A 26,393-nucleotide genomic window follows, 5' to 3' on the forward strand; every position below is an offset into this window, starting at 1 on the left:
ACTGTAAAGAATGTTTTATACAGCACGAGTTGTAGCGGATATGCCAAATTTCCTCAGTCTCCTGAGTTAGTAGAGGCGTTGGTGGATCATCTTTAATTATGACGCTCGCATGGAGAGACCAGGACAGGTTGGTGGCGATCCAGACACCTAAAAACTTGAAGCTCTTGAACATTTTTACTTCATCCTTTCCATTACGCTTCCTGAAGTCAATGACTATCTCCTTCATTTTGTTGATATTGATGGAGTGATTATTGTCTTCGCACCATTTCATCAGATTCTCTCTCTCTTTCCTGTACTCTGTCTCATCACTGTTTGAAATCCAACCCACAACGGTGGTGTCATTAGCAAACCCGAAAATCAAACTGGAGGGGAATTTGGGCATACAGTCAAAAGGTTTATTAGGAGTAATAAGGGGCCGAGGACAGAGCTTTGCGGAGCACCCATGTTGAAGATGGTTGTGGAGATATTGGTGCCTATCTTTACTGGCTGTAGTCTGTGGGTTAGGAAGTCTAGGATCCAGTTGCAGAAGGAGGAGCTGAGCCCCAGGCCACAAAGTTTGGATACGGATCTTGGAGAAATAATGGTGTTAAAGGCTGAGCTGTGGTCTAGGAATAGAAGTCTTAGGTGTCTTTATTATCTAGGTGTTCCAGGGTTGAGTGTAGGGCCAGGGAGATGTGGTCTGCAGTGGACCTGTTGCAGCAAAAGGCAAACTGTAATGGATCACGGCAGTCTGGGAGGCTGAAATTGACAGGGATAATGGAGGCCCTTCATTAGTTATATTTGCCATTCATGTGACTGCTAACTGCATGTTTAACAATAACGCTGCTAAGCACACTTTACAGATGAGAAGAAAAATAAGAGGCAAATCAATGGATACATCAGAGGTGACATTGTGTTTTCCTCTTCTCTTCTTTAACTTCAAATGATGTGCTGCCAAACAGAAAGAATTCGAAGCAATGGAGAGTTGATTCATGGAGCAGGACCATATAGAAGAGATAGCAAGGACAGTGGGAATAATGACTTGAAAGGGAAATGGATGTCAACAATGACATGAAACAATAAACTGCAGTTGCATAGAATGTGGTCAGCAACTTTGAATCGCCAGTAGTTCAAACTGAAGGGATTCAAGCCACTCTAGCAGGAACTGCCAATGATGGTACTCCTCAAAATTTTGAAGGAAAGACCAAAGATGGCAAATTAGTTTGAATATGCAGAGCTAGAGAGTCAGCTTTAACAAAAGAAAAAGTGCGGTAGCTGAGTGATTTGGACAATCTTTGAAATGGGAATCGTTGCTCGAGGAGATCTTGTGACAATCACATGTGAAGCGATTTTATTTCTATATGAGTCAACCATTAACTTGAAAGGTTATCTCTGTTAACAGCCACAGATGCTTCCAACATTTTCTGATTTCAAGTTGAAGTGCACTCTCCTGCTCATTTCCCATACTGTTGCATGCTCCTGTTTTGCAAATAATGATTTAGTAGTTACAGACTCTGCTCCAACCGTATCTTGTGGTACAGGATTGTGCATTCCAATCACTTTGCGTAAAAATTTTATTTTTGCCTTTTCCTTCAGGCCTTCATGATTTTTTAAAGTTATGTTCAGTTAATCTATTGCTATTTACCCTCTAACAACTGTAATGTACACACAGGTGCCAAACATTGTTAAATACATACATTTTGATCGCTCCGACAAACAATCCCTCCCACAAATGAGGCCTTGTCTACTTGATTCCCTGCCCAACAGTTAGAAGTCTGGTGCTTCACAGATCTGGCACTTACTCTCTCTTGGAGTCACAGTTGGTTTCAAGGCAGCTTTCCAATAACCAAAGGTATCAGTGAACTTGGCACAAGTTTCACATACTTTGAAATCTTATAATTTCAAAAGGGTCCAACCACGCCAGCAAATGCACTGCATCACAATGCTTGGCAAAGACTCAGAGGGACACTAAATGAAAAACTTAAGAATTGGCACCAGCCAGAGGCTGAAGGTGAATGGACTGTAACTGAACCCAAGTGTACATGGGTGGCCTGATGGCTTATGAAGGCTACCCAAGCAATCTGAATTTAAACTTGTGCAAACAACAAGCCAAATTTCGAAACAGTATTAAGCAAAACCAGCACAGAGTAGAAACCAACCAAAGTATCAACAGCTGAAAGATGGCATGCAGTTTTCAGAGACCATTTTGATATTTTCAATAGTGAGACACAAAATGTAACTGGGAAAGGCAGGACAGTCAGCCATGGCTTCGTTGCCCAGGCTGTGCCGAGTTATCAAATCGCACGAGGAGTGGCAACAAATGTGCTCAATTTGTCACAGAGGCTGGTGTGTGGTGTAAGTCAGGAGCTCCTGTTCATGATGAATATCATTGACTTCTGCTGGAATGTCTGGAGGTGCGGTCATCAGGTGGCAAAAACCCTTGAGGTGCTCTCCATAGTGGAATGCTTTGCCTAAAACTCATGGTCTAGTTTCATGGATGGAGACAGACCATTTGGGTAAAGGCAGAGAAGAAAAAGGGCAAAATGAAAAATACATTTCACTGTCTCATAGTAATTTGACCTTGTAAAGATGTAAATTATTTTGATCTGATGGGGATATTGGCTGAATAACAGTGATGACAACTTAGGTGCACAAATTGTTTTCTTTGTTTGACTAGGACAGTTTTTGATGTCACTATTATTTTAACAATAGCAAGAGCAACCTACCTATTGGAAATAAAGATTTAGCTGCTCCTCTCTCCCCCTTCAACAATTTCTGAATGATTATCATGGTTAACACTGCTGCCTCACAATGCCAGGGTCTCAAGTTTAATTCCAACCTTCGGTGACTGTGTGGAGTTTGCAAGTCCTCCGTGTGTCTGCATGGATTTCCTCCAGGTGTTCTGGTTACCTCCCACAGTCCAGAAATGTGCAGATTTGATGGATTAGACATGGTAAATTGCCCCTTAGTGTCCAAAGATGTGTAGATTAAGCGGACAGACATGATAAATGCATAGGGTTATGGGGATACAGTGGGGGTGGGCCTGTTTAAAGTGGACTTTCAGAGAGTTGGTGCAGACTGAATGGATTGATTGGCCTCCTTCTGCACTGTAGGGATTTTATGCATCTATAGGGAGAGAATTCAACAACTTCAGGTGATTAGCTCTACCCCACCTTGATCCCTTTGTTTTCATTTTTTTATTTTTTCTTATTAAAAAATTATTCATTTTTTTTAGCTGTTCTCTACCTTTTATTTCTTCATCGTCTTCCATTATTTTTCTTCCCCCCTTCACTCTTTTCCCCCTTTTCTTACCTTTTCTCCCCCATTTCTCAATTTTACCTCTCTGCCACCCATCTCCCCCCACATCTTCATCTATCACAGCTTCCCCTCTGATTTCAGCTTCTCTACCGTTTGGCCATTCACACCCTCTATTCTGTCTGGGCTGCCATTAGTACCTCTTCTCGCTTGTTTTTGTGGTTATGACTCATCTCATTCCCTCAACCAACAGTATAAATCTCTCCCAAGTACCACCAAGGCTTCTCCCCTTCTCTATTTCTGCAACCTCCTCCTACCTTATGACAATAATTATTTAAACTTATATAACATCTTTAACATAATGAAACATTGCAGGAACATTGTAAAACATGTTTGATGCTGAGCCTCAAATGGAGATATCACATCAGGTGACCAAAGATTTGGTCAAAGAGGTGGGGCTTAAGGACCGATTTTAAGGAAGAAAATAAGATGGAAAGGCAGAGACATGTAGCAGAGACCGAATTCCAGAGGTTGGAATCTAGATGTTGGACCACCAGTGATGAATCAACTGGGAATGCACAAAGAGACCAGAATTAGAGGAGTGCAGATATCTCAAAAATTGTGGGATTGGATAAGATTACAGAGATCAGCAGGGGCAAAGCCGTGGAGAGATTTGAAAACAAGGATAAGAATTTTAAAATCAAGCTATTGCTCGACCTGGAACCAATGAAGGTCAGAAAGTACAGGTGTGAAACAAGAACGGGACACTGCGAGTTGGGATCTTTTGAGTCGTGTCCCTCCAAATCCAGCTCCTTCAGGGCCCCAATTTTAATCATTCTGCCACTGGGGACAGTGCCATTAGTTGTCTGGACTGAATTTCTGGAATTTCCTCAATAAACATAGCCACTTACTCTTTTCCTTGAAGATTCTTTTGAAAGCCCTATCACACACGCTTTTTATCAACTGTCTTAATAATTTCTTAAATATTTTGATGTTGAATTTTATTTGATAGCACTCTGGGGCATGTCCCTATTTTAAAGGAGATATATAAATGCATCTTGTCATTATTGTCACACATTATATATCACTATGTGTGTTCACTGCTCAGCTGACCAAGATATTACGCAGGAGAAATCATCCTAACAATTCAAGTATTAGTTGCTGTTGTGTATAAGCCACTTGCATGAACTTCTTTTGAGCAGCAATACCCTAGTTTACAGTTGAATGCACATAAACTTTAAACAGATGTTTACAGTTGGACGAAGGGGAAAAAACTGGATAAGGAACTATCATTGCTCTTGGCATTCAAATAACTGCCTCAACTTAATTAAGTATTCCAAAGCCAAGAAGCCAGCCATCAATTATCATGCAACAGCAAGGATTCTTCCACCACTGATACCTCAATCTTTATTAGGTGTCCCTTTGTTACATGCCACCCAACATGATGAAAACCATTAACCACACTAAAGACTATTTTCACATTGTTTTATTGGTCTGTTCAGTATACATGACAAAGCAACTACTTGCTTTGTTAAACATGCCCTACTCCAAATCAGGCTAATTTCCAATAGCGACATGCAAATTGGTAGGGGTGGGGAAGGAGGACCAAGGGAGATACCAAATATATCACAGAATCTCAGAATGATTACAACACTGAAGGCTATCCGGTCCTCGTGTCTGGTTCTCCTCGGCATTCCTTGCCCTGCCTTTCTCCTCATAGCCCTGCAGATTCTTCCTTCTGAATGTCTCAATCAAACCTGCCTCCACCACACACTAAGGCAGTGTTTCACAAAATGGGGGTCATGAGGATGGCGAAAAATGGGTCACCAAAAATGATTCCCCCCCAAAAAAAGTCTGATCTTTTTTCTCCCCCCCAGTTTTCCCTCGAGGTAAATTCACACTGCAGTACAGTATATGACCACAAGAAGCAAGAACAGGACAGCACGCCCTGCATGTGCACTTGGTGCAAAGCTCCGGCAGGTAAGTGCAGTTTGACAGCAAGTTTTCTTTCCCTTTGCAGTAAGCCAATTGTAGACATGGATCATACGGTTACACAAAAGAGGGGGCATGAAACACCAGTAGCCAATAAGCTTACGGGCCAGGATTTCACATCTGAATCTGCCAGAAAGAGCAATGGCTACTCTGCCAAGTCAACGCAGGACAGCGCAAGACAAATGTTAGCTATGAACAGAGTGCCAGGGCTTTCAATGACCAATCTGCAAAGAAAAAACTAAATTCTGGGGCAAAGCAGTATGATGATGATTATATGAGGCATGGTTTTGTTGATTGTGCCAATGCAACTCAGGATGCGAAGCCCATGTGTGTCATGTGCAAGGAAATACTGGCAAGGACAACTGAAGACTAAGCATAGCAATCTGGAGAACAAATGTTTGGATTTTTTTCAAAGGATGCAGCAAGAACTGAAATCATCAGCTCAAGTTCTTAGCAAAAATTTAACATCGACTAGTAAAGCACAATTAGCCTCCTACACAGTAGTTTACCACATAATTAATTAAACAGGCAATGCCCCACACTACTGCAGAGAAATTAATTATTCCTGCAGCAGTGAACGTGGTTTGCATGGTCTCAGATAAGAAATCAGCTGAAAAACATCCCACTTAGTGATAACAGTGTCACATCAAATTTGTGATATTGCTGAGAATTTAGAAGTACAGCTTATTTCTCAGTTAAAATTAGCAGGGGATTTCTCAATATAACTGCTTACCAATTTACAGCTGACTTAAATGAGGAGACTCAAATGAGCTTCTGCACATGACCTGTAACAGCATCATAAAAACACAGCACAGGTCCATGAGGTTCTCATCATTCTAGATTAACATCTCTCTGGAGTATCCACATGCATTTTAGCTCTGACAAAGGGTCACCCAGACTCAAAACGTTGGCTCGGTTCTCTCCCCACAGATGCTGTCAGACCTGCTGAGATTTTTTAGCATTTTTTATTTTCATTGCATTTTATTGCTATTACCCTTCACAACAACGTGCATGATCGAGGTGGGATTTTCCATTCTCACAAGGGTACTGACAGAACTCTGCACTTGATATGCCCATTGCCCTCTCATCCCATGGGCCCAATTGGAGTGGGATCATGAGGGCTAATCAGTGTCACCCGTCACATTAAGTTTCCAGTGAACGCGAGATGGGTCGTGAGGGACAGCCACTTGGTAAAAGTGGGTCACCACAATAAAGGTTTTGAAAAACAATGCACAAAAGCACTGCAGTCCAGATACTAACCACTTGCTGCATGAAGATTTTCTTCATGTCACCACTGATTTTCAATCCTTCTGATGGAAACTGTGTATGTGGAATTTGCACATTTTCCCATTTCTGCACGGGTTCCCTCTGGGTGCTCCGCTTTGCTCCCAAAGTCCAAAGATGTACAGATTAGGTGGATTGACCACCTAATGTCTGGAGATGTGTTGGTTAGGTAAACTAACCACGTTAAGTGTATGGGGTTACAGGGATAAGACAGGAAATGAAATACTCTGTCAGAGTTGGTGCAGACTGATGGGTTGAATGGCCTACTTCCACACTGTAGGGATTCCATAATGAGTTTCTTCCCATCTACTCTGACCAGAACCCTCTTGACTTAACATCTCCATCAAATCTCCTCTTGATCTTCGCTTCACCAAGGTAAACAGTCCTAACTTCTCCGATCTACTGACGCAACTATGTTCATCAATGCTGGAGCCACTGCCAGCATTTTCTTGCATTCTCCCTTAAGACTTTACATCATTCTTAACACATGATACGAATTCAATATAACATACCAGTTGAGGGTAAATCAGTGTTTTATACAAGTTTAACACCTTGCTCTGCACTCTATGCCCCAATTAATAAAACTTACGGTTTGTTAATTACACTCATGTCCTGCCACCTTCACTAATTTATGCACGCACACACAGATTCTTCTGCTCCTGCACCCAGTTTACAATTGAATCCTTCGTTTTATAGCATTCAACAAAAAAAATGAATCCTTCCACATGCCTCTGCATTAAATTTCATTTGCAATTTGTCTGCATGCCACCAACCTGTCTATGCCCTTGAATATCCTCCTCATAATTCACAATGCTTCCAAATCTTGTATTGTCCGCAAACTTGGCAAATTGTATCCTGTACAGCACAGTGGTTAGCACTGCTGCCTCACAGCACCACGGACCCAGGTTCAATTCCAGTCTTTAGTGATTGTCTGTATAGAATTGGCACATTTTCCCCACGTCAGCAACGGTTTCCTCTTAGTGCTCTGGTTTCCTCCCACACTCCAAAGATGTGCAGGTTAGGTTGATTGGACAAGCTAAATTGCCCATTAGTGTCAGGGGACCTGGCACGGTGGATATGTGGGGTTACGAGATAGGGCCTGGGTGGGACTGTAGTCAGTGCAGACTTGATGGCTGAATGTCCTCTTTTGGCATTGTGGGGATTCTATGATACACCAGGGTCTAGGCTATTAACAAACATCAAGATCAAGGGTCCCTACTTTGACCCCAGGTAACTCCACCACTGTGAAAGACATCCAGTATCCACGACTTTGTTTCCTGTCATTCAGTCACTTTACATCCATGTTACTATGGTCCCGTTTACTCTGTAAGTTCCAATTTTTTTCACAAGTCTATTTTGCAGCACTTGATCAAATACCCAATGGAAGTTCATGTACACCACTTCAGCGGCATTGCTCTCATCAACCTTCTCTGTTAGTTCATCAAAAAACTCAAGCAAGTTAGTTAAACACAATGTGTCCATAACAAATCCATGCACATTTTCCTTAATTAACCCACACGTGCCCAAGTAATGATTACTTTTGTCCAGAATTGTTGTTTTCAGAAGCTTCCCCACCACTGCCAGTGGCCAGGCCTTCAGCTGTCTTGGTCCTAAGCTTTGGAAGTCTCTCAGTAAATGTCTCCAACACTCTCACATTTTTTAAAAATATTCTTCAACATCTAAACGATTAACCAAGCTTTTGGCCATCTTCCCAAATCCTCCCTTCAATGGCTCAATGTCTAATTTTACATTCTATCACCTATCAAGCACCCTGGAACATTTTATTATGTTAAAGATGCCATGTTGTTGTTACAACAACCCTCTTGAACCCAACGCTGCTGCTCTCAACCTGGATTCCTGTGCAACACCAATTTTAATTGGGCCACTATTTGGTTCAATCGCAGCCAACACTGCAGTGCATGCTGAGGGGGTCCTGAATTGTTGGAGGAATGAGGCCCATTCTGCTCTCAGGAGCATATACATGATTCCATGGAACTATTTCATAAAAGGAGCTATCACCAGCCTCCAGGTCAATATTTATCCCTCAAACAAGAAAATAAAATTGGATTACCTGTTCATTGTCAGTTGTTTGTGGAAGTTTGCTGTGTGCAAATTGGCTGCTGTATTTCCTACATTGCAACAATTACTATGCTTCAGAATTATCACATTGGCTGTAAAGTAGTGTGCAATATTGGGATATTGTGATATCATTGTATAAATACAGGTCCTTTTTTATTCCTGTTTTGAAGCCACTTCCAACCCGCTGCATAAAACAAGTGTTTACTCATCATCCTCACAGCTCACTACTTAGATCAAAACCAAATGTATGTTTGGTAAGCTTCCTTGGTACCCTGGGACACTTTATTACATTGAAGCCTTTATGTAAATGCAAGTTGCTGCTACTGATTAAAACTGACAGCAGGCATCTGGGTGAAAAGAGGAAAATTTGCATTCCAAACACTTCCCTTCCTCAGTATAGTTAGATGAATCTAGGAAAAGGAGAAGATTGAGAGGTGCATGGGTGGAACAATTCACTCCCAGGCCAATCTGACTTCATGCCACTCTCTCTGGCTATTTACCTGGGCAGTCTCAAAACCAGCCTCTACTCTCAAACCAGCTGTTTGTCTCAACCCAGCTACGAGGAAGCATGGACAGTTAATATGCTGGCTCAATTGGACATCAAATGGCAATATAAAGTGATAGAGCTTTGCAGCATGGAAACAGGCCCTTGAGCCCAACTTGTTCATGCCGCCCTTTTTTAAAACACCGAAGCTAATCCCAATTTCCCGCTTTTGGTCCATATCCCTCTATACCCATCGTACTCATGTAACTATCTATCTAAATGCTTTTTAAAAGATAAAATTGTACCCGCGTCTATGACTACCTCGGGCAACTTGTTCTAGATACTCACCACCCTGCGTGAAAAAATTGCCCCTCTGGACACTTATATCTCTCCCCTCTCATCTTAAACCTATGCCCTCTAGTTTTAGACTCCCTTACCTTTGGGAAAAAGATATTGACTATCTACCTTGTCTATGCCCCTCATTATTTTATAGGCTTCTATAAGATCACCACTCAGTCTCCTACGCTCCAGGGAAAAATGTCCCAATCTATCCAGCCTCTCCTGAGAACTCAATCCATCAAGTCCCAATAGCGTCCTAGTAAATCTTTTCTGCACTCTTTCTTGTTTAATAATATCCTTTCTCTAATAGGGTGACCAGAATTGCACACAGTGTTCCAAGTGTGTCTTTACCAATGTCTTGAACAACTTTAACAAGGCATTCCAACTCCTGTATTCAATGTTCTGACCGATGAAACCAAGCAAGCCAAATGCCTTCACCATTCTGTCCAGCTGTGACTCCACTTTCAAGAGCTATGAACATATTTCCCTTGATCTCTTTGTTCTGTAACTCTCCCCAATGCCCTACCATTATCTGAGCAAGTCCTGCCCTGGTTCAATTTACCAAAATGCATCATCTGACATTTGTGTGAATTAAACTCCATCTGCCATTCGTCAGCCCATTGCTCCAATTGATCAAAATCCTGTTGCAATTGAAGACAACATTCTTCACTGTCCACTATGCCACCAATCTTGGTGTCATCTGCAAACTTACTAACCATGCCCCCTATATTCTCATCCAAATCATTAATAGAAATGACAAATAACAGTGGACCCAGCACTGATCCCTGAGGCACACCACTGGTCACAGGCCTCCAGTTTGAAAAACAACCTTCTGCAACCACCTCCTGGCTTCAGTCAAGAAGCCAATCTTGTATCCATTTAGATACCTCACCTTGGATCTTGTGAGATTTAACCTTATACAACAACCTATTTTGCAGTACCTTGTCAAAGGACTTGTTAATGTCCATGTAGACAACATCAACTGCACTGCCCTCATCTACCTTCCTGGTTACCCTTTCAAAAAAAACTCAAAATTTGTGAGACATGATTTTCCACTCACAAAGCCATGTTGACTGTCCCTAATCAGTCCTTGTATCTCTAAATGCCTGTAGATCCTGTCTCTCAAAATACCTTCCAACAACTTACCTATCACAGATGTGAGGCTCACTGGCCTGTAGTTCCATGGCTTTTCCCTGCAGCCCTTTTTAAACAAAGGCACATTTGCCGCTCTCCAATCTTTAGATATCGGTAAGATATTTTTAGTTCCCTACAACAAACTTAGGATTTCCCAGAATGAAAATACCAATTAGAAAAAGTAACTCCTGTGGTTTCTCTGTGCAAAACAAAACTTCGCAGAAGTTATTGGTCCTCAAATGCATAATGCTTCAGGTGTTGGAAAATGTTGAAATAGGTTTGACGTGGGATCAGTAGTCTGAAACGCGACCTCAAGTTTCTTTCCCCACAGTTGCTGCCAGACCCCTGCTAGGTATTTTCAACACGTTACATTTCTCAGCCAATGATACATAGTGGGCTAAGATGGCACAGTAAGCTGACTATACACCCCTCATGCAAAACAATTATCAGGACTGCGTTTTTCAGCAAAGCGCACCATCAGAATTAACATGTATACCATGAATGCAATATACGTCTAGCAATCGAATCATGGTGAGGTCAGGGCACTCATTTATTGCGTTGTTTATACAAGAAGGTAAAATAGGAAATGGCAATTGCTGGGTTCCAACTCTGGGGCAGCATTGATATTCATCGCAGCAGGCTCATTTTTAAAATATACAGGTAGAGTGCAACTTGGAATCAATTTCATTTGTGTAGGTTTGAACTGGAGTTGGATGTTATTGTCTGCTCATTGGCACTAGCCCAAAATGGTGCTGTTGATTTAAAGTGAAAGTTATTCACTGCAGGTCAAGCTTGTTCCGTATATTGTTACAGGTAGTGATATTTCTTTATTACTAATAAACAATTACTTCTAGATAGCAAGAGTCGAGTACGTAATAGGTATTGGCCTTGGCCCAGAGGCTGTACACTCACCTATACACTCACAGGGTTGCAGGTTCAAGTCTCACTCCATATAATTTAGACTGACACTTCAGTGGACTGTCAAGTGTGCAGCACTCTCTCACTGGGACACATCTCGATCAACACTTTAGTGGAGTATAGTCTGTGGAGTGAGGCTTTGAAATTCAGGCAGACAAAAAGATTTCTGCAGCGTTATGCAAAAAGGAGCTAGGAGTTAACCCTATACCCAAAGCCAACATTTATCCCTTAACTAACTAGAAAGCACAGCCTGAAGCAGCTACAGTGGTAGCATTTGAAAGGAAAATGGATATTCGTATAAAAAATGAACATTTGCAGCACCATGGAGCAAAGGGTCTAGAATTAATTCATTGCTAGCTCAAAGAGCTGACACAGAAACAATGGCCTGAATGGCTTCCTTCTTTGCTATGATAAGGCTGCTACTGAGGGAGTTATTCTTCCAAAACCCAGATTACCCGAAGCTGTGAAGTAAAATAGCACTCATGCATGAGTTTTGCGGAGTGTCTAAAGGAGAGAGAGGTGCATTGGTGATGAGAATCAAGGAAGGTGTTTCAGAGTGTGGATCTTGGGTGTCTGAAAACACAGCAAATTCAGGTGAGGCAAACAGCAGACTGTGCACAAGAGGCCAGATTCAGTGGATAAGTAGATTTTGAGGAGGTTGTGGAGGCAATAGGATATTGAGATATAGAGGACCAAAGCCAAGTGGAGACATTGGAGTGCCTAGTCAGCAAGGCAGAGAATGTGGGGCAAGTAGAACTGATCACGAATTAGGACTTTGGATAAAGTGCAATTTATAGCTTTAGTGACAGCTGGACTAAGGTTGACATAGGCTGAAATGTTAAGAGATGGGGAATGAGATTTTTTTGTAATGGAAATGATATGGGGTAAGAAATGCAGCTCAGGCTCAAACATTGAAAATCGCAAAGCAATTAAGGATTGATTTTATTTTAGACAATGATATCATGGGGTTGAACGGCCCACCACTGCTGCTATGCTCTGAACAGGGCACTCTGGTATACAAAAAGCCTGCTTTGGCTTCTGGTCTGAGACTGAAATGGGGTCAATGCATATGACACAATATTTTTTGCTAAGATTATGGCTTTCATCCTTCTGGTGTTTAGGTGGGGAAGCCAATGCTTACATGTCCCAGGTATTTGATAATGAATGTATTTTTTAAAAAAATTTGCTATCAATGTTAATACTTGGGTACATAGAGCAAGGAATTTGTGCAAAGTTTAACAGTTTGCTGAGGTCTTCATGTACCCCAATGTTCACATCTTGAAATGCCACTATTTCAGAAAATGAACCAAAGCATTCCTATTGAGAGAAAGACTGCTGGAATAAGAACATAAGAACATAAGAAATAGGAGCAGGAGTAGGCCATCTAGCCCTTCGAGCCTGCCCCGCCATTCAATAAGATCATGGCTGGTCTGTTGTGGCTCAGTTCCACTTTCCCGCCCTCTCCCCATAACCCTTAATCCCCTCTCTTATCAAGAACCCATCAACCCGCTTCTTAAAAATATTTAGCGAGGCAGCCTCCACCACTTCAACGGGCAGAGAATTCTAGAGATTCACCACCCTTTGAGTGAAGAAGTTCCTCCTCAACTCCGTTCTAAACCGCCTCCCCTTTATCTTGAGGCTGTGCCCCCTAGTCCTACTGTCTTTTTTGAGCGGGAAGAGTCTCTCCACCTCTATCCTATCCATCCCATTCATCATCTTATACGTCTCAATGAGATCTCCCCTCATTCTTCTAAACTCTAACGAGTACAAGCCTAGTTTATTCAGCCTCTCCTCATAGCTCAATCCCCTCAACTCCGGTATCAGCCTAGTAAACCTCCTCTGCACTCCCTCCAGGGCCAAAATATCCTTGCGCAGGTGCGGCGCCCAAAACTGCACACAGTACTCCAGCTGCGGCCTCACCAATGCCCTATACAGCTGCAGCAAGACCTCCCTACTTTTATATTCAATCCCCCTCGCTATGAAGGCCAGCATCCCATTCGCCTTCCTGACCACCTGCTGCACCTGCAAGCTGGGTTTTTGCGACTCATGCACAAGGACCCCGAGGTCCCTCTGCACCGTCGCCTGCTGCAGTTTTTCGCCCCGTAAGTAATAGTCCTTCCTACCATTCTTCCTACCAAAGTGGACCACCTCACACTTGCCAACATTAAATTCCATTTGCCATTTCCTGGCCCATTCGCCCAGCCTATCTAGATCCTTCTGCAGACTCTCCACACCCTCCGCACAATTTGCCTTTCCCCCAATCTTGGTGTCATCAGCAAATTTCGACACCCTACACTCGGTTCCCTCCTCCAGATCATCTATATAAATGGTAAATAGCTGAGGCCCCAGCACCGACCCCTGGGGCACTCCACTAGTCACCAACCGCCAATCCGAATAGCACCCATTGACCCCCACTCTCTGCCTCCTATTTGACAACCAATCCTCTATCCACGCTAACACCCTACCCCCAACTCCATGTCCCCTGACCTTCTGCAATAACCTCTTGTGAGGTACCTTGTCAAACGCCTTCTGAAAATCCAGAAAGACCACATCCACCGGCTCTCCTCTATCCACTGCCCTAGACACATCCTCATAGAACTCCAGTAAATTTGTCAGACACGACTTCCCTTTAATGAAACCGTGTTGCGTCCGCCCTATCAAGCAATTCCCTTCAAGATGCCTCGCAATTTCCTCCTTAATGACGGATTCTAACATTTTACCTACCACAGACGTTAAACTAACCGGCCTATAATTCCCCGCCTTTTGCCTGGCACCCTTCTTAAACAACGGCGTAACATTAGCCGTTTTCCAATCTTCCGGCACTTCCCCGGAATCCAGCGACGTCTGGAAAATAACCACCAAGGCATCCACTATCACCTCCGCCATTTCTTTCAGAACCCTCGGATGCATTCCATCCGGTCCTGGGGACTTGTCCACAATCAGCCCCTCCAGTCTGTCGAGCACCGCCTCTCTAGTAACAGTAATGTCATTAAGACCCTCCATTCCTACCACCTTTCCATCGCTAACACCCGGCAAATTATTCACGTCCTCCTCCGTGAAGACAGAAACAAAATCTCAGTTATAGAGTCACAGAGTCAGAGGTTTACAACATGGAAACAGGCCCCTCAGCCCAACTTGTCCACGCTGCCCTTTCTTCTTGAAAACCCCTAAACTAATCCCAATTGCCCGCATTTGGCCCATATCCCTCTATACCTATCATACCCATGTAACTATCTAAATGCTTTTTAAAAGATAAAATTGTACCTCCCCCTACTACTACCTCTGGCAGTTTGTTCCAGACACTCACCACCATCTGTGTGAAAAAAGTTACCCCCCTGGACACTCTGGTATCTCTCCCCTCTCACCTTAAACTTATGCCCTCTAGTTTTAGACTGCCGTATCTTTCGAAAAAGATATTGACTATCTACCTTGTCTATGCCCCTCATTATTTTATGGACCTCTATAAGATAAACCCCTCAGCCTCCTATGCTCCAGAGAAAGAAGTCCCAGTCTATCCAGCCTCTCCTTGTAACTCAATCCATCAAGACCTGATAGCAACCTAGTAAATTTTTTCTGCACTCTTTCTAGTTTAATAATATCCTTTCTATAATAGGGTGACCACAATTGCACACAGTATCCTAAGTGTGGCCTTAACAATGTCTTGTATAATGTCAACAAGACATCCCAACTCCTGATTCAATGTTCTGACAGATGAAACCAAGCATGCCGAATGCCTTCTTCACCACCCTGTCCATCTGCGACTCCACTTTCAATGAGCTATGAACATGGACCCCTCGATCTCTTTGTTCTGCAACTCTACCCAACACCCTACCATTAACTGAGTAAGTCCTGCCCTGGTTCAATCTACCAAAATGCATCACCTCGCATTTGTCTAAATCAAATTTCATCTGCCATTCATCAGCCCACGAGCCCAATTGATCAAGATCCCACTACAATTGGAGATAACCTTCCTCACTGTCCACCATGCCACCAATCTTGGTATCATCTGTAAACTTACTAACCATGCCCCTATGTTCTCATCCAAATCATTAATATAAATGACAAACAATAATGACAGTTAATGTGCCAATTTACAGAATTATTGTATACAGATTCACAAAACACAGAACAGCAGAAAGCCATTTGACCCATTAGGCTAACACTAGCTTTTCAACTGCAGCTGTCAAGTAATTCTTCTGTACTTTTTAAAAACTTCTCTTAAAGTTTTGATCCAACTTCTTTTTAAATCATGTTCGGTTTCTGCATTAATGATCATTTGTGGTAAGGCATTTAATATTTATATAATCTTCACTGAAAAGATCCTTCTAATTTTCCTTTTCTGTCTTCTTGTGACCATGCTCCTCCTCATCAATTCACGTGCCAACGAGAACAGACTTTCACCATTTACCTTATTAATGCCTGGATCAATTATCATTTAACAATAGGCAAGTACAAAGATGTGTATTTGCAAGAGAGAGAGAGATGTGAACTAATGTAATTTTGGGCTATGAAGTCAACGTTACTTTTAAAGTTTATTTATTAGTCACAAGGCTTACATTAACACTGCAATGAAGTTACATGAAATTCCCCTTGTCGCCACACCCCAGCACCTGTTCGGGTCAATGCACCTCACCAGCACGTCTTTCAGACTATGGGAGGAAACCAGAGCACCTGGAGGAAACCCACGCAGACACGGGGTGAATGTGCAAACTCCACACAGGCAGTGACCCAAACTGGCAATCAAACTCAGGTCCCTGGCTCTGAGGCAGCAGTGCTAACTACTGTGTCAATCCTTCACTGAAAATTATAGTGCAAATACTTGACTTGCCAGATATGCTAATTACTTCAATAATAAAACACAGTATATGCTAGAAATCTGAAGAAGGAAGAAAAAAATAGAGTTGACATTTAGATTGACGAAACGGGTCATCAGCCTGAAGCCTGAACTTTGTTTTTCTCTCCACAGGTGCTGCACGGCCTGCTGAGCGTTTCCAGCATTTTCTGCCTCTGTTACTATCTACTTCACTGAATGCAAAACAGCTCTCTTTTAGCAAGATACAATTTTCCATCATGTTAACATTTGTCCTTCATTAATTCAACCAACTATTTTTCTTTTGCCTAGAAGGTGACGTTTAAGACACTGTGCTTCCTGTGTCATTATGCCACATCTAATTTTCACAACCTCAATAAAACGCTGAGTAAAGACAATAGCTGACATGACTGGGTAGGAACTTGCTCAGGGGTTGCTCCCACTCGTTGCGTACAACTTCAGCAGTTGTGCAACAAATATTACAGCTGAGGAAATTCTGAGCTTGAACGTGGGCGATACGAAACCTGCATTCTGAATGATGTTTGTGCTGTGCCTAAAAAAAAACACTGAGTCACAAGGTAATTTTAATGACATGTTGAAGAAATAAGTGCGAACATGCCTTAAACTTCAAATAATTAAAAAGCTTAAATTCTCAATGTTCATAGGCAGGGGATGAAGTTTGAATCCATATTCCCCTTAGTGTGCATATATTAACAAACCATGCCTTCCTAATTCTTCAGGACACTAAAATTAAAAACAGGAGATAACAAATAAATGCAAGGAAATATAGGACTGTGCTTTCTGAGCCTTGAGCACTGACTGCCAAGGCCTCAAGGCAAAAGATTTACAACAAAAGCAAAAATCTGCAGATTCTAGAAATCTGAAGTAAAAATCAGGAATTGTTGGCAATAACTTGCAGGTCAGGCAGCATTTATGGAGAGAACCAGAGATAGGTCTATCACATGAGGAACCAAGTCCTTTGTTATCCCACTCCCTCATCAATATTTTGGTAATGAATAAAATGTGCATTTATATTCTAGTGTGTTCTAGAGTCAATGAATTACTTGCACAGAAGGTAGTCACTGTTTTGCAGAGAAACACGGTGGCAAAGTTGCACACTGCAAGGTTCTACAATGAGATAAGTTACAATTTATGCTCACAGTCCCTGATACCTTTTGTGTTTAAATCTTTTTATGTTGCTTCCCCTTCCTCCTTCTGTAATCCCCTTAAGTCGGTGGAGCCCCTCCTTATCTGTTTCCCGAGTCAGGCACATGAAGTTAGTCCACCATCGCTCTCAGCCATGCTTCCTAGCACCTGGGTCCCACATTCTGAAATTCCCTCTTATGAAGTTCCTCTGCCAGTCCACATTAACGTCCTCCCTCAATACCCTCTTTAAGCAAGCTTTAAGCGATCTTTCCCATGTCTCTTCCTTTGGTTCAGCAACCATCTTTTTCTAATGATGCTTTCTGTCATTTAAGGTGCTATGCAGATCCAAGGAGTTGTTGTTGTTGATCTTTTTTTTTTTTAAAAACTTTATTCCAATCCAATCAAGTCAAATTAAAGCCAGAGTCCCAACAAGTTGGGACATTCCCGATCCAAGCTGACAACAGGGCTCTCACCACCTGCCTTGGGCTTGATCTACATGATCCAAGCTGATTGGAGTAGGTGCAGCTCCTCCTCCAAGGCTTGATCTTATTTGCATCTTAGCCAAAAGGCCAAGATGCCGCTTTAAAAAATTGCTTCAAATGAAGCTGAAATGTAACCTAATGACTTCAACCAAGTGCAGCATGTCAATACTACGCTTGATCTTAGCCAAAAGGCCAAGAAGCGATCTGTTTTAGTGCAGTTCCTTGTAGGATAAAATGCTGTACAGAACATTGAGAAAACTCTTGTCCTCTTCTTTGAATGGTGCAATCAATCTTTTTTGTTCGGCTGACAGGCCTCCATTTAACACATCCAAAGGCTGCACCTTCAACAATAATTAGAACACTCCCTCAGATATTCAAGTCCTGGAGTGAGGCTTGAATCCATTACACTGTGATTCAGAACTAAGAATGTGAACAGTGAGCAAGGGACTGCCAATGCACTCAATAATTTATGTACACAGAAGCAAGCAACAAAAACTACTCAAACTGCAACCCCCAAGTACTTTACAGAGAGTGTGGGGAAAAGATAATAAAAATTAGGAAGTGAAAGGCGGCAATGGCCTAGTGGTATTCTTGCTAGATTATCCAAAAACTCAGCTAATGTTCTCAGGGTTTGGGTTCGAATCCACGGCAGATGGTGGAATTTGAATTCAAGAAAATATATTTGGAATTGAGAGTGTACTGATGACCATGAAACCATTGTCAATTGCCAGAAAAATCCATCTGGTTCACTAATGTTCTTCAGGGAAGGAAATCTGCCATCTTTATTTGGTCTGGCCTACATGTCACTCTAGAACCACAACAATGTCGCCGTCTCCCAACTGCCCTCTGAAATGGCCTAGCAAGCCACTCAGTTATAAAAATTGCAACAATGTCTCAAAGAAGTGAAACCGGAAGAATGATCTGGCATTGACCTAAGCACAGTAAAAAGTCTGACAACACCAGGTTTAAGTCCAACCGATTTATTTGATAGTACACTCAGTAGCTTTCAGGTTAGCTCCTTCGTCAGGTGAATGGAGAGTTCTGGCCTCAGACAGACTTCAGACTGGTGTTGTCAGACTTTTTACGAAGGGGCTAACCCAAAAGCTAGTGAGTGTACTATCAAATAAAATCGGTTGAACTTAAACCTGGTGCTGTTAGACTTTTTACTGTGTTTACCCCAGTCCAACGCCGGCACATCCACATCATTGACCTAAGCACCAGAAAAGACAATGGCAAAACAAACAGCTCTGTCAACCTTGCAAATTCCGATTTATTAATGTCTGGGGGCTAGTGTCAAAATTGGGAGAGCTGGCTCAGACTAATCAAGCCTGACAATATCATTCTCATGGAATCAGACCTTACAGATAACACCCAAGACACCACCATTATCACCTTAGATATGGCCCGTCCCACCGGCAGGACAGACCCAGCACAGGTGGTGGCACAGCAGTATACAGTCAGGAGAGTCCTTAATAGCGACTCCAGGTCCCATGAAGTCTCATGGCTTTATGTTAACCAGTCTGACTGGTTACCAGGAGAGGAGTCCCAAAGTAGTGTGCTGGAATTAAACAAAGGAAATTACATAGGCATGATGAGAGATTTGGCCCTGGTAGAGTGGGCAGGAAGGCTAAAAGGTAGGACAGTGGATGAGCAGTGGCAGTTGTTTAAGGACAAACACAATTCCTCACAATTAAAATATATCCCAAAAGAACAAAGAAAATTACAGCACAGGAACAGGCCCTTCAGTCCTCCAAGCCTGCACCGACCATGCTGCCTGACTGAACTAAAATCCCCTACCCTTCTGGGGACCATATCCTTCTATTCCCATCGTATTCACCTATTTGTCAAGACGCCCTTAAAAGTCACTACCGTATCCATTTCAATTTCCTCCTCCGGAAACGAGTTTCAGGCATCCACTACTCTGTGTGAAAAAAAACTGCCTTGTACATCTCCTTTAAACCTTACTGCTCGCACCTTAAACCTGTGCCCAATAGTAACTGATTCTGGGAAAAAGCTTCTGACTATCCAGTCTGTCCATGCCTCTCAGTCTTGTAGACTTCTATCAGGTCACTCCTCAACCTCTATTGCTCCAGTGAGAACAAACCACATTTCTCCAGCCTCTCCTCATAGCTAATGCCCTCCATACCGCTCAACATCCTGGTAAATCTTTTCTGTACCCTCTCCAAAGCCTCCACATTCTTCTGGTAATGTGGCAAACCAGAATTAAACACTATATTCTGAGTGCAGCCTAACTAAGGTTCTACAAAGCTGCCACGACTTGCCAATTTTTAAACTCAATGCCCCAGCCGATGAAGGCAAGCATACTGTATGCCTTCTTGACTACTTTCTCCACCTGCATTGCCACTTTGTGACCTGTGTACCTGTACAATCAGATCCCTTTGCCTATCAATACTTCTAAGGGTTCTGCCATTTACTGTATATTTCCTATCTGTATTAGACCTTCCAAAATGCATTACCTCACATTTGTCCAGATTAATCTCTATCTGCCAGTTCTCTGCCCAAGTCTCCAACCGATCTATATCCTGCTGTATCCTCTGATGGTTCTCATTGCTACCTGTAAATCGACCAACCTTTGTGTCATCCGCAAAACTTACTAATCAAACCAGTTACATTTTCCTCCAAATCATTTATATATAAATATTACAAACAGCAAAGATCCCAGCACTGATTCCTGAGGAATGCCACTTGTCACACCCTCCATTCAGAAACACACCCTTCCACTGCTACCCTCTGTCTTCTTTGACCAAGCCAGTTTTGTATCCACCTTGCCATTTCATCTCTGATCCCATGCAACTTCACATTCTGCACCAATCTGTCATGAGGAACCTTGTCAAAGGCCTTACTGAAATTTATGTAGACAACATCCATTGCCCTACCCTCATCAATCAACTTCATTACTTCTCAAAAAACTCAATCAAGTTTGTGAGACACGACCTCCCCTTCACAAAACCATGTTGCCTCGCGCTACTACGTCCACTTATTTCCAAGGGGAATAAATCCTGTCTCGAAGAATCCTCTCCAATAATTTCCCTACCACTGATGTAAGGCTCACCAGCCTGTAATTACCTGGATCATTCTTGCTACTCTTCTTAAACAGAGGAACAACACTGGCTACTCTCCAATCCTCTGGGACCTCTCCTGTCCTGACCTCCTTGTTTAGCCATGGATTTTTGTTTTAACCACACCACCTCCCCCCCCCCCCCCGGCCCCTTACCATCTTTCTTCCTCACTGGGATGCGGACGAAGCAAAGTTTGTAAGGAGCATCCAAGGTGGCTTCTGAAACAGTATGTAGATAGTCCAACTAGGGAAAAGGGCCATACTGGACCTAGTATTGGAGTACAAGCCTCTCCAAGGCGGCCTTCATGGCACACAACAATGCAGAGTCGCTGAGCAGAGACTGATAGCCAAGTTCGCACATGAGGATGGCCTCAACCTGGATCTTGGGTTCATGTCACACTATCTGTAACCCCCATGACTTGCCTGGGTTTGTAAAATCTCACTAAGTGTCCTGGCTGGAGACAATACACATCTCTTTAAACTATGCTTAACCCTCTCTCCACTCACATTATCTGTACCTATAAGACTTGATTACCCTATAAAGACTCACATTCCAACCATTTTGTACATTGAGTTTGTTTCTTTATATGCCCTGTTTGTGAACAGAACTCCCACTCACCTGATGATGGAGCAGCACTCCTAAAGCTAGTGGCTTATGCTACCAAGTAAACCTGTTGGCCTTTCACCTGGTCTTGCGAGACTTCTTACTGTGAGTACCTCCCCTGTAGCCAGTGAGGATACAAAGATTTCTCTCAAGGCCCCAGCAATTTCCTTCTTTGCATCTCTCAGTATTCCGGGATATATCCCATCAGGCCCTGGGGACTTGCCTACCTTAATGCTGCTCAAGAACCCTAATACCTCCTCTTTTTGATCTCAGCATGACTCAAACCATCTACACATCATTTCTCAGACTCATCATCCACTAAGTCCTTCTCTTTGGTGAATACTGAAGCAAAGTACTCATTTAATACCACGACCATTTCCTCTGGCATGGATTCCCTCCCTTGTCCTTGAGTGGAGGAATCTTTGACCTGATTACCCTCCTGCTCTTTATATAAGCATAAAATGCCTTCAGATTTTCCTTAATCCTGCTGGCCAATGCTTTTTCGTGACCCCTTTTAGCCTTCCTTACTCCTTGCTCAACTTTCTTTCTACTGTCCTTACATTCCACATTTGCTTCATGTATTCCCAGCCTCCTGGCTTTGACAAATGCTTCCTTTTCCTCTTTGACTAGGCTTACAATATTTCTTGTTATCCAACATTCCCAAAACTTACCATATTTATCCTTCATCCTTACAGGAATGTGCCAGTCAACTTACACTCGAAAGCCTCCCACGTGTCAAATATTCATTTGCTCTCAAACATCTGCCCCCAATCTACATTCTGCAGTTCTTGCCGAATATTGTTGTAATTAGCCTTCCCCCAATTTAGCACCTTAACTTGAGGACTACATTTATCTTTACCTTAAAGCTTACTGAATTGTGGTCACTGTTCCCGAACTGCTCCCCTACTGAAACATTGACCACCTGGCCGGACTCATTCCCCAATACTAGGTCCAGTATGGCCCTTTCCTTATTTGGACTATCTACATGCTATTTCAGGAAGCTCTCCTGGATGCGCCTTACAAACTCTGCACCATCCATGGCCCTAGCATCTCAGTGAGGAAGAAAGATGGCGGGGGGGGGGGGGCGTAAATAAAAAAAATCCATGTCTAAACAAGGAATTCAGGATAACAAAGGCAAAAACTAAGGTATAACATATTGCAAAGGCCAGTAGCAGGCTGGAAAATTGGAAAACTTTCAAACATAAGCAAAGGGATACTTAAAAAGAGCCAAGGTAAAATTACGAAAGAAAACTCATGAAAAATATCAAGGAGGATAGCAAATGAAACGGGAGAGAGTTGCTAAGATGAATGTTGGTCCCACAGAAGATGCAACTGGAGGGTTAATAGTGGGTAAACTTCCAGAAGATGCTTGATACATTGTCACAGAAATGGTTAACTCACAAGGTTCAAATCACACGAGATTAGGGATAATTTATTAGTTTGGAGAGGTAACTGGCTGGTGGACAGAAGACAGGAGGAATAAGAACATAAGAAATAGGAGCAGGAGTAGGTCATCTAGCCCTTCGAGCCTGCCCTGCCATTCAATAAGATCATGGCTGATCTGTCGTGACTCAGTTCCACATTCCCGCCCTCTCCCCATAACCCTTAATCCCCTCGCTTATCAAAAACCCATCAACCCGCGTCTTAAAAATATTCAGCGAGGCAGCCTCCACCACTTCAACGGGCAGAGAATTCCAGAGGTTCACCACCCTTTGAGTGAAGAAGTTCCTCCTCAACTCCGTTCTAAACCGCCCCCCCTTTATCTTGAGGCTGTGCCCCCTAGTCCTACTATCCTTTCTGAGCAGGAAGAGTGGGACCACGTCTATCCTATCCATCCCATTCATCATCTTATATGTCTCCATGAGATCTCCCCTCATTCTTCTAAACTCTAACAAGTACAAGCCTAGTTTATTCAGCCTCTCCTCATAGCTCAACCCCCTCAACTCCGGTGTCAGCCTAGTAAACCTCCTCTTATTTTCTGGCAAAAATGAGTGGGGTGTCACAGAGCTCAGAGACCCAGCTATTTACAATATATATGAATGAGTTGGATACAGGGATAGAAGGCTCTATAGTCAAATTTTCAGATGTCATTAAAAATAGCTAGGACAGTAAGTTGCAATGAAGAAATAAGAACCCTACAAATGGATATAAATAATTTCGAAGAGTGAGCCAAAACGTGGCAGATGGAGTTCAATGTGGATAAGTGTGAAGTCATCATTTTGGTCAGAAAAATGGGAAGGCGATTTATTATCTAAAAGGGAGAGACTTCAGGGTGCTCCGGTGCAGGAGAAACTGGGTGTCCTCGTGAGTTACAAAAATTGACATTCAGGTACATCAGAAAAGGAAGAAATGGAATATTGGCATTCATAGCTAAAGGAATAGAATATAAAGCTAATGATGTACTGTTACAAGTATACAAGGCATTAGTAAGACTACATCTGGTGTATTGTGCACAATCTTGGCCCACTTATTTGAGCAAAGATTTAATGGCAGTTCAGAAGGGGCTCACTAGATTGATTCCAGAGATGACAGGTTTGTCGTATGAAGAGAGATCAAACAGTTCAGGCCTACACTTTCTGCAGTTAAGAAGAATGAGGGGAGATCAAATCGAGGTATATAAAATGATAAAAGGGTATGGATAAAGTAGACATAGAGCAGATGCTTCCTCTTGTGGGGCATTCTAGGATGAGATAGTCTTAGGATAAAGGGAGCAAATTTAAAGTAGAATTTAGGAGAAACTACTTTTCCCAAAGGGTTGTGAATCGCTGGTAGATGCTGGGACAGTGACTAAATTTGAGGAGTTAGACAGATTTTTAATAGGTAATGGGTTGAAGGATTATGGGGAGAAGGAGGGAAAATGGGGATGAGGAGTATATCAGCATGACTGAATGGTAGAACAGTCCAATATATCTTGTAATACCATTTTTCCCCTCAGTATTAATCTTTGTCCAATGATGCCTCTGCTAAAAGCACAAGATCATTTTTTAGCTTCAAAGACCAAACATAATTACAAGTAGTTATCACTGTTGTGATAATTGTTTTCAGGTCTTTCATAGCTAAACTCTTTTACTTTCGTAAAATAAATGTTGAATATTTGAAGTGCTGCCAAGAATGTTCCTTTTCCACATTTATGTAATGTCGCTCACATCCTTAGTGAATACCAAAGCAGATTGATATCCAGCTAATTACATTTTGAGGTAAAGTCACACTGCTATGTTAGTAAGCATGGCAGCCAACTTGCACACAGCAAAAGGGCCACAAATAGCAATAATTTTTTTTTGTTAGCACTGATTAAGGGACAAATGCTGGTGAGGACCCCAGGAGATTCTCCTGTTCTTCTTTAAGTAATGCCATGGGATATTTTTTAAATTTCTACCCAACCTTGGATTAATCTGTTCTCTTAAATAACATTCTTTGTGAACTCATTATTCCCTCAATATTGCACTCAACAATCAGCCTGGATTTAGATACTGGTGAAATATCGCCAACCGGAAATGTTAACTCTTTTTCTTCCTCCACAGTTGCTACCAGGCAAGCTGACTATTCCCAGCACTTTCTGCTGCTAATTCAGATTTCCAAAATCTGCTGCATTTGCTTTTTGCATTATAAGTCCAGGTTCTGGACTTGCCCTTGAACCTACATATTTCTAATTCAAAAACAACACTGAGCCTCAGCTGGAATTTAGAAGCTTATTTTATTTAAAAATCAAAGTTTTTTTTTTAAAATGATGATCAAATCATTTAAAAGGGTCCATTTGTGGTAAATTTACCAAAGTTCTGAAAAAAATCATCACATTAACTGAAACAGAAGTTTGAAGCAGTTACAGAGACACGTTAAGAAGCCAAGTATTAATATTGAGCAGTGTCATCCATTTAACGGGGCATATTAATTCAAGTCTTCCTCCAATAGACACAGTTAAGTATGTATGCAATACATCATCACTCTATGGCATAATCATCATTTTTAAAACATGATTTGGTTTCAATTGAAATACATAGAGGTCAACAAATAGCAGGAGTGCTTCCATTGGAAATATGCTCAATACAGTATTCAGATTTACAGGAATTTGCTTCTCAATCAGAAAACGACAGTTAATACAACTTGGATTACATTTTAGGCCTCAACTGTTTCCTAATAAAGCTCTTGATTATTTAGCAACTAAGTTTATAATGTGGCATCCATACACCATCAATATTAAGCACATAGGTGTGAGCACCTGTCACATCAAAGCTATTTTTTCTGAGACAAGATTCCAAAAAAAAATGACAATTCTATTTTTGAGGTGTTCCCTGCTGAAGTTTTATCATAAGATTCAGCAAAAGATAACAAACAACTGTGGCTTATGTCACTGGAACTAAAATAAATTATTCCCAGGTTTTTAGGCTCTTCAACACTTCATTAACCCTAATTGTCAACAATCATAGTAGGAAGTTGTTAAATCTTGTTGCTTGGTGTCAGCTTTGGCTGTCTCACCTGATTGAAAAGGTTGTGGGTTCAAACCAGGGATGAGCACATAATCTATTAGCGCACTGCTAAGGAATGCAGTGCTGTCAGAGTGCTCCTTTTGAGATGAGATGCTTCAACAAAGCCTTGTTTGCTTTCTTTGATAGGGAAAAAATATTCTTCTATAAAGGTGGAGAGTTTTTCCTACTTACCCTGGAGATGGAAAGAGATTACCTTGTAATTCAGTTGACTGCTGCAGTTTGTGGGAATCATGCTGTATGCAAATTAGCTATGGCTTTACATACAAAGCATAATACTTTTCACATGTATAGACCATATCCTGTTGAAGTGTTTCACTGCTGGTG

At 42.1% G+C, this 26,393-nt stretch overlaps 1 protein-coding gene and 1 non-coding gene across 9 annotated transcripts in view; both read right to left on the bottom strand.

The window, feature by feature from the left end:
- Positions 1-26,393, bottom strand: part of pard3aa (par-3 family cell polarity regulator alpha, a) — an 800,310-nt gene that overhangs the window by 644,023 nt on the left and 129,894 nt on the right. The gene's annotated exons all lie outside the window — the stretch shown is intronic.
- LOC145362314 (U2 spliceosomal RNA) lies at positions 17,915-18,106 on the bottom strand. The gene has a single exon (XR_013889976.1). It is a non-coding gene; the product is annotated as a U2 spliceosomal RNA (small nuclear RNA).

This window comes from Carcharhinus amblyrhynchos, chromosome 2, assembly GCF_965287045.1.
Source record: "Carcharhinus amblyrhynchos chromosome 2, sCarAmb.v2.hapA, whole genome shotgun sequence".
Classification (NCBI taxonomy): domain Eukaryota; kingdom Metazoa; phylum Chordata; class Chondrichthyes; order Carcharhiniformes; family Carcharhinidae; genus Carcharhinus; species Carcharhinus amblyrhynchos.